Source organism: Suncus etruscus, chromosome 6 (genome assembly GCF_024139225.1).
Source record: "Suncus etruscus isolate mSunEtr1 chromosome 6, mSunEtr1.pri.cur, whole genome shotgun sequence".
NCBI classification, from domain to species: Eukaryota; Metazoa; Chordata; class Mammalia; order Eulipotyphla; family Soricidae; genus Suncus; species Suncus etruscus.
The window spans coordinates 90,998,647-91,008,881 of NC_064853.1; the positions used below are offsets into that span (position 1 = coordinate 90,998,647).

A 10,235-nucleotide genomic window follows, 5' to 3' on the forward strand; every position below is an offset into this window, starting at 1 on the left:
CTGTCATCTTCTTCTTTTCCACCCTTCAATTCTATCTAGTTTCAGGTTCCAGGATAGCCTAGGTGCACCCCCCCCCATTTTTTGATGCCTTGTTTTTCCTTATCCTGTTCATCTATGTACTACATAGATCAGTGAATTTATCTGATATTTATCTTTCTTTTGATTTATCTTGCTCAGTCTTTGTCAGAGGTATGGTTTGTTTTTGTCTTAGTGGAATGCTTTGTTGTTTAATGAATTTCTTTAGGTCAAGTAGTTATAATACCTTTGATTTTATAGTTTTGATAAACAAGTTGACTTCACTGTTCTCATCTTCTAAAGAACCCAGAACAGTGCAGAGACTTTAAAATTTTAAGTTTTGTTTCCATTCCCACTGGAGTAGAGTCCTAGAAATATCTCATCTTTCTGTTTTCTTTCTTTAGTGTGATGCCAGAGATTTAACTAAATATATCATACATGCAAATCAAGAACTCTATCACTGAGCTGTGTCTTTGACCATCACAGAACAAATTCCAGAAGACAATATTTTGAAATATTTACCTATATTTTCTTAATTGCATTTATAATTTCATTCTAACATCAACAAATTTCATCCACTATGAATGACCACTTTTGCTTGATGTTAGAGAGTTATCCAGTTTAAGTCATTTGCACCAGGAATAGTTATCCAATACCATTTATTGAAGATATATTCCATAGCTAATTTTATGTCTTTGGCTTCTTTGTTATACACATATCATGTCTTTCTCAGCTTTCAATTTTATGCCATTGATCAGTGTTTCTATCTTGATTTAAAACCATATTGTTTTGATTTTTATAGCATACAAAACAATAGTTAGATAGAATAATTTGAAGCCATGCTGTGTGGTGCCTCTACTCTTCTTTTGTCTCATGATTGCTTTGAATAGATATTTGGAATCTTTGTGGTTCCATAGCAAATTAAATATCATTTGTTCCATTTTCTTAAATAATACTATTGAGATTTTTATAGGGATTAGACTGAATCCTTATAATGATTTTGGCAGGCTGGTTATTTTAACTAAATTAATTCTTCCAGTTTATGAGCATGGAATATATTTACCAATTCTTTGTATCATCTACTTTTTTTTAAGCAATGACATATTTTTTATTTTTTAGATACATGCCAGTCACATCATTTGTCATGAACTATTTTATGTGATTAAAAGTGGGTTTTGCTTTTTCTTCAAGTTTATTGGCACATATAAAATATGCAGTTTTTTGTTTTAGTTTGGAGACCACACCTAGAGGTGCTTAAAGATTAATTCTAGTTATGCACTCAGGAAATTTTGGGGGGACCATTTAGAATGCTTGAGATTTGACCCTGATTGTGTACAAAGCAAGCATTTCTACCCGTAACACTATTGCTTCAGTCTCCAAAATGAAATATATTTTTATATACCAATTTTTATCCCTTGTGCTTTCATCTATTTATTTTTAATTCAACAATGTTTATTGAGTGCCTGTCACGTGCCAGGAATGGGACATGGTGGAGGGGATAGAGCCCTGGAGTCTGCCTGCCTCCAGGAAGTGAGGAAAGGTGTGGGGCTGGGGGAACTGTCCCACGCCCTCCCAGGACTCCCCCAGCCCAGCCTATAGGCTGGAGAAAGGGCTGAAGTTGACCTCAATGACCAAGTATGTGGGGGAAATCGGGCCAGTGCAGGCCACGGCACTATACCCGCTACTGCTTTGTGGCCACTTGGCCACTTTGCTTGCCAAATTCTTTGCTTTTACTGAAGCTGTCAGAGCCATGACTGTTGCCTCCTTGGCCATCTCCACCAGGGTTTTAGAAAGCTTTTTGCAGCATGGCCAAAATGTGCTCAAAAACCTTCTTGGTCACTTTACTTTTGAAGTGGGCAAGATGGAATTCCTGGACGACTCTGGAGACAACCAAAGAGGCTGGTGGATTTGAGTGCAGCCAAATTGGGATTGACTATAGTAAAATGCTCCTTCACCGTCATCAGCCAGGTATGGTTGATGCTCCAGGTAAAGGTGGTCATGGTGTGGTTCTGTGGGTCCACGATGGATCCCTCCAGGATGTATACTGTGTGGGCGACATTGGCAGGTAAAAAGTCGCTCAGCCCAGTGCAGACCTTTATTGGGCTTGGTCAGGAGTCTGGGAGAAGGAGCTTCCAGTCAGGGTCACTTTCCCATGCAGGATGTCTTCGTCAAGACATGTTTTCCTGCATGGGGTCAAGTAGCACTGCCAAAAGGCAGCGAAAACTTGATTCCAGGAAGTCTGGAGCAGCTCTGGCTCAGGAAATACGTAGTTTCCCATTATCCTGGCCCAGGAAGACTCAGGCTTTAGGGCTGCGGAGTCCAGGGTGGAGGGCATGTGGATGTCAAGGCTCAGTGCACACCCCAACAGCCTACAGCTTAGCCTAACACCACTGCCGCCACCACCATGAGAACTTCACTACCAACTATTTTTATATCTTCTCTGTATTCAAATGAGATTCTCTAAATTTTATGTTTTATTTTATTATGATGGCTCATCTAAATTCTTGTTCCATCCTCAGTTTTGTGTGTAAGTGCCTTATATCTGATGAGAAATTTAATTTATGTTTACAATGGCTTCCTACAAAAATTTTCTGCTTGCACATCTGTCTTAGCTTTTCTTTTGTTTTGCTGAAGTTGGTGCTACTAGGGTTTAATGTAGGAATTATCTTTTTTTAAAAAAAATATGGCTATGATAAGGAGGGAGAAGAAGACGGAAAGATCAAAAGTTTTATTGGTCACAGTAGTGTGAGGATAAGAAGGGAAGGGCCCAGAGGAAGAGTTCCATGATGTTAACTGTTATATGTATTGTAATGGAAGGTTCATAATCACTGTCCAATTCTGGAAACATCAGGTCGACCAGTTGTACAGTGTCTCACATTTCAGTACAGTGCCACATTTCAATTGCATTCCAATACTGATTTCCATTTCTCTCATTTTAGACACCACACTGATCAATCCTGCTCTTTCAGGTATATGGGTACTATGACTCTATCTCATCAGTTGTAAGCTGGTGAGATTTTTCTATGATTTTTAGTTGATAATTGTGTTGGGGCATTTGTTTGCTGGTTTCTAGTTTGCCAGTTCTCTGGAAAGAAATTTCTAAGTGATACTAAAGTTGCTTATATTTGTGGCTATACTATTTACCTTTATAATGATTATAATGAAGCAATATCACCATAATTTTCCACTTATTTTCTGAACAAGAACTTTAGAGTCAGACTTTTGGCACATGAGCTTTTTGACACATAGATATCATATTGATATCCACCAAGTTTTAGCACTAAAATCTAGAGGGTAGATCTTAGGTAATAAATATCAAAGCCATCACTTACACTGGCTGTAGCTGTCCCCTTTACCTCTTGGAAAGGGTGATACTATCAGTTAAATTTTGTCTGCAATTTACCAAACACCTGCTGTAGATTATTGAAGCCTTAATTTCAGTACCCCGGAATCTGACTATTTGGAAGTAGGATCTTTACAATGTGATTAAATTTAAACAAGGCCATTAGAAGGAGTGTTGTGATCCAATTATACAAACAAAGGGACACCAGGAAAGTTCACAAAAAGAGGAAAGAATATGTAAAATAAGAATAAGAAACTAGCTGTTGCAAAAAAGAGTAATGTTTTAGCAGAAACCAATCCTTCTAATACCTTAATCCTAAACTTATCTTCCAAAATATTTGTTTAAAAAATAGTATTTTACTGACAAATTACTAAATATTTTATATTATAATTGTTTTACTCATGACCATGATATTTATTCCTCATACTAATTTCTTTGAGTTTTGGTTGTTGGTATTTTGTTATGGTAGCCTAAAAACTAGTGCAAATAGTACTCTGGCTTTTGTTAAACATTATATAATAAGAGAAAATTTATGATCTCTTTAACACTCTGTTATATATTTGGTTCACAAAAGCTTTTATTGTTTTACAATTGAATAAAATTTTTTTCCTTATAACTTCCCAGTGGGTCTAACTCTGGCCTCTCACATCAAATCTTCCATGTTTTCATGATTTCCCAAACATCTGGAAATAATTATTTCCCGAGCATGATTTAATTTTACCAGAAATTTTTATACCCTTGATGCCTTCCAGTGCCTTTTAGGCTACATTTTGCCAAGTCCTCTCTTTTTGAGGATTTTTTCTAGTCTTGTAAATATGGTTTTGAAATACATCAAAACCATTTACAAGTAGGATACTTTGATCACTGATACAACAGACAGGCCAATTGCTTGGGAGAGTAGACTTCTATGGTAAGAATCTTCCTTCTCCAGATATCTTCCTTGTCCAAGAATCTTCCTTGTCCTTTGTAGACAGAAGAATAATCACACACTTAAAACTAAAATATGCAGAGCTCAAATTATGACTTTTTTACTATTAGGCAAAACCACTCATTTGTGCTTTTAGACAAAGACCTTTTCTCTCCAATAAGAATTTAAGTTGTATATAAAAACAATTAATGTATTTGATGATGTATTTAATTTAAGCATTATATATGTTCATACATCTGCAATCTTAATTATATAATTAATCAAATAACCAAAAAAAGTTTTTTTTGGTTTTTTGGGCCACACCCGGCAGCGCTCAGGGGTTACTCCTGGCTGTCTGCTCAGAAATAGCTCCTGGCAGGCACGGGGGACCATAGGGGACGCCGGGATTTGAACCAATCACCTTTGGTCCTGAATCGGCTGTTTGCAAGGCAAACGCCGCTGTGCTATCTCTCCGGCCCCGAATAACCAAAATAATTAACTGTTTTCCATTTTGGAAGATTCACTAATTCAACAAATATGTATTAAATATTATGTTGAAAGATTTCCTCAGGAAGCAGTTTAGAAATCACTGTATCCAGGCAAATGGTCAATAATTCAGATTGTTTCACATGTTACATTTAATGTTTTATATTTTACAATGAATGAAAATATAACAATATTCAATGTATTTTATATATCTTGCCTTTATTTAATATATTTTATATAATTAATTTTTAAAATAAATTTTATTTCAAAAATTTTATTCAATAAATTAAAATTTTAATCATTTAATTTAATTTACTTAATTAAATCAATTTTAGTTAATGCATTTTTATATATCTTGCCTTTCAAACTGTTCTTCCCACTAGTCTATAGCATATAAATTATTTAGGCTAATGACATATCAGTTGCTATGACATCATAGTAATTTCTAATTTCTAAGTTATAGAACAGACATACTCTTAACTACTATCCCCAAACTTAGAAAATTTATACATATAACTACATTTTCAGAATCGTAACAAACTCACTGTGTGACATGTCCTTCTACTTAGACTTATGATAAAGACCAATTTATTAGATTATGTTGTTTTATAGGATTTGAACTCTGAAAATGACCAGAGAAGTCTTTATACTGCTATTGACTCACTTTTCAGTGCAAATAGAATTTCTTTTTTTATATATTTTTATATATTTTATTTAAACACCTTGATTACATACATGATTGTGTTTGGGTTTCAGTCATGTAAAGAACACCACCCATCACCAGTGCAACATTCCCATCACCAATGTCCCAAATCTCCCTCCTCCCCACCCAACCCCCGCCTGTACTCTAGACAGGCTTTCTATTTCCCTCGTACATTCTCATTATTGGGATAGTTAAAAATGTAGTTATTTCTCTAACTAAACAAATGAGAGACATTATTGCAATAATAATTTTCAGACACAAAAGAGAGAAGGGCTGGAAGTTACAGCTCACCTCATGAAGCTCACCGCAAATAGAATTTCTAACCTCGTTGTTTATGGAAAGTTCATTGGTCATTTAAGTTTTGTTTCTCTTGTTGGGTCACACCCAGTGGTTCTCAAAGGTTACTCCTGACTCCACTCAGGAATTTCTCTCGGCTATTTTGGAATACCAGTGATCAAACTCAGGTTGGCAACTGCACTACCCACTGTACAATTACTCCAATCCTTTAAGCTCTTTTTTTCTTACTCAAGTGCTTCTGTGAACAAATGTAGTCACCCTGTCAATAACTTCTACAAAGATACAAGAAGTATCTTTTACTTTTTATTAGTACTTTACTTTTTATTAGTACTTTGCTAATTCAAAAGTAGTATGTGAAACAGTGACAAAAAATACTTGAGTTTATTAGAATTGTGTAGTTTATGGCTCCCCTGATATTAAATCTAAACTTGCTTTTTGGTAAGTTCCCTAGCTGATTGATTGAAGTTTGAGAAGCTCTGATTGGTACTACAGTTAATTAAAAAATGGCAAGTAGTGATATTATTATCTCTCAAACTAATTATTAGCTTGAGTTAACAATTTCAACAGTAGATTATACTACTTATATATTTCATGTTTTGGACCACAGCCAGCAGTTCTGAAGTTTACTCCTGATGTTGTACTCAGGAATTACTCCTGCCTGTTTTTAAGAAATCATTTAGTGAAGAAAGTCAATCATTGATAGGTGAGTTCAAAAATATCACAATAAACTGGAAGTTAAAAAATAGCATCAATACTAAAATCTAGGCTTCTGCTCATTTTAATGTAAATACCTTGAATCGCAGGATTTGAGAGTACCATTGCTTTTAGTTACTGCTAGTTGAGAAATAATTTTGTAGTTAGGTCTGGGCAAAGAGAAAGCAACATGGAAGACTTGGAGATATCTCACACTGACCTATTTTCCTTTGGAAACTATTTGAAATCATTGTCAAGACACAAAATTATCTATTTATTTATTGAGGGGATTTGGCTCTATGCTCTATGTTTAGAAGTAACTCATCATGGTATTCAGAGGACTATATGCAGTGCTAGGAATCCAACCTGGGTCATAGTCAACACAAGTAAGTCAAGTCAATGTTCTATCTCTTGTATTATCTCTCTAGCCCAAGACTTAAATTTTTACTCTGAGATGCATATGAAGTTATTGAAAACTTGATATGAAGAGCGAGTCAGTTTCACCAAATCTAAAATGGATATAGTAGATTCTTAAGATAATGATGGACGGATAAGAGCTAGCCTCATAGAGGTATGGGTCAAATTCTAAGTTTATATGGGCGAAAGAAAAGACATTATCAATGTTTATAAAAAATGATAGATGTTTGAATTGGGAATATGACTCAGCTAAATACTCAGAAACAACTCTGATACACATCATAACCTGCTCACAAAAAAAGGATATGTGAGAAGACAGCCATACATTCCATAAAAGCAGAGTTTTCTGATAATTATGCTCTAAAGTAATGATTTTCTATGATTAGACAAAACTAAAAAGCTATTTGTCTGTGTTTTGCAAAGACATTCAAGCCTGGGGGTGTTTAAAATTACTTTAAGTGCCTTCTACTTCTAAGATTCTATGATCTAAATACAGGACAACATGTTTATACTATTTTTTCAGTAGCAGCTGACAATTCAAACAATTACTACTATTTTGATAATTATTTTCTTGCCTTCAGCTTATACACTAAGGTGTCAACAATGGCATATTTAGCCTCTGTCTGTTCAGAAAGACGATAACTTGATGTATCTGACAAATATTTGTTATGACTCTAAATGAGCCCATGAAATTGCCCTTTTAGATGCAGACTTAGAACAGTTAAATATTTACAGTGTAAATGCAGCTACCAGGCAGCATTTGGAGAATATAAATTCATAAAATAATAGATTATGGTCTCAGATTAGGATTGTCTAAAGCATTGGATTAAGCCCTTCTGTGCTCCTTTGGAGACCTTAGCTAATTTTTCAAAATCCCAGGTTTCCTCTATGTGTGTATTGGTAACATGTCACTGCAATATTATATTTCTGTTTATGAGAAGTACATGGCTTTATTCCTGCTATAGCTATGGACTAATGTCCTTGGAAGTAATCCAAAATATGATATCATCTGAATATTTAAATGTTTTTTTTCCATAATATCAATGAATCTGAAAATGACTTCTGCCAGATTTGATAGTTCCCACTGCAGGCATAATGTAGCAAGTCTATAGAATTTACCAAGCTCTTCCAGGGCATTTGGCAGGGCAGGAAACAGCAGTAATTATTGAAATATTCTACCAATATGGAGAGACTAGATGGTGGCAATCAGTTGGGTAGAATGTAAAGGATGATGCAAAATGATTAGCAAAATAGATCCTGGCAATTGACAAAGAAATGCCAGGTCCCCTATTTTGGAAGAAAGGCTCTTGAAATGCAAACTGCTTCTGAAAGTGGGAAATTATAGGTTAGTATGTTTTCCCTAAATTTGAGTATATCTGGAGTCTGATTGGTAAGTCTTTTCAGAGAAGTAAAATTAGACTCAAAATGAATGAAGAAAAAAATATTCTTCTAATATATACAGAATGAAATTGGGGATAATGTCCCTATTAGACTTGATTATCTTTTTAAAAATGAAAAAGTAAACCTGTTTTTTTTCTTTTGCTCTGTGCGTGTGTCTCTGTGTGTACTTCCATCATGCAAATGCTTCAAGAATAACAGAAAAACCCATTAGTTACTGGAGGCAATTTACTAGCCTGCTGTAGATCATAAGTTCAGATCTTAATGGTGACTTCTGGTCATCTGGGAATGTTTGAATGGCATATCAAAGGAAGAGAATCTTAAATAAGTTGTCTAGACTTAGTAAAGAAACCTCTTCTCACGGTGATTTTACTTTGCATTTCTTCTGGAGCACCATAGAATAATAGATAGCATTAAGAAATTTGGACATAATATTATACTTTTGAATAGCTGTGACCTTTTCTAATGTTTTGTTTGATACAAGCAATGGAAGCCTGAACTACCAAATCAGAAATCATCAGTGTTACTTCTTGCAATATAAATATTACATTCCTACATGGACTCTATCTATTTAATTCATAGTGACATTTTAATGAGTTCTTTTCTTTGTTTTCCTCATGCTCTATTTAAATTTTAGGTGCATTTTATGCTACCCCAAAATGTATTATAGAAAAGTTTTGCTTTGTTAAGTGTGCACATGTAGAGAACTAGCACCCCCTAGTGTAATAAAACCCCCCAAAGATTTTTTTTGGCATTTAATAAACTAATAACAAACAAACATCCTACTCGTTTGTTAACTTTAACCACTAGCATTATGGTATAGCTTTACAGAGAAAGAACATGTGTAGTTAATAAGGATCATGAAAAACCCAAAAGGATGAAAGTCACATCTCAAGTAATGCAAGTATAATTAGAAAACCATCATTGGGTATTTGAACAGTTGGTGATATTTTAAAACTGCGAAATAAAACACAGTAATATGTGGTCATGCTGCTAATTTCTAAAATTTTTCTTCTGAAAGATTTCAGCAACATTCTTAATTGTTCATGAGAGTCTGTAAAACTGAAAGTGTTTTAAATTTTTCTTTTGGTGACTGTTATACTGTGTTGCCTAATGAAACTGTAAACGGAAAATTATAGCTTCATTCTAGAGAATGGGAAGACTTATTCCAACAGATGGCATCAAAACACCGGTCTAAACTGTATGATCGCTGATTGTTAATTGCATCTGTAAAACAATCCTTTTAAACAGAGTAATGCATTTTATCATACAGATTATAGTTCTATGCCTTTTGGTTTTTCAATGTGTGTTAACATTTTCTGCTCCAATGTAAGATTTAGTGCTTGCATAATTATCAGATTAAACAACAGAACAACAGTGACTCAATCATTTTTAAGAACTCGGCATAAGGGAAATAGAGAAACATGAATCACATTCTTTAGGACTTGCTATTTGAGAAATGTTTGAGCTCTTATTTGGTTATATAAAACAGAAAGAATGAACCAAATATTGTCTTCACCAAATTAAAAGCATGAAAACATTTTCAAAGATAAATACATAGGAAACACATGCTATGTTTTAAAATATATCACATGATAGCTGGAAATGTTTGATGGAAAAAAATAAGTGCTTGAGACTTTTAAGAAAGGACTAATTATTAAATGGTTTAGAAATTGAGATACATGTTTTTCTTTCTCAAACACTTGCAGAGAAATTCTATACAGAAGCAATGAGATGGACTTAATGACAATGAATATATTTTCAGTAAGAAATATTTTTTTTTTAGATGCCATTGAAAAGATGGATTATGAAGAGTCAGGTCTTTTGTCACTTCTTCAGACTCAGTGATTTAGACTTGGGGCAGGAATTTAGAGATGTGGAGAGAATTGTTTAGTGGGACCTTCCTATTGTTATGAGGTAGCTTTTTGGTGGGTGGATATCATCTCTGAATTTCCTATTTATATTCTACACAGCAA

The 10,235-nt window shown here is 34.3% G+C and overlaps 1 pseudogene; it reads right to left on the reverse strand.

Moving 5' to 3' along the window:
• Positions 1–1,608: 1,608 nt before the first annotated feature.
• LOC126011818 (PRELI domain-containing protein 1, mitochondrial-like) lies at positions 1,609–2,350 on the reverse strand (annotated as a pseudogene).
• Positions 2,351–10,235: the final 7,885 nt, after the last annotated feature.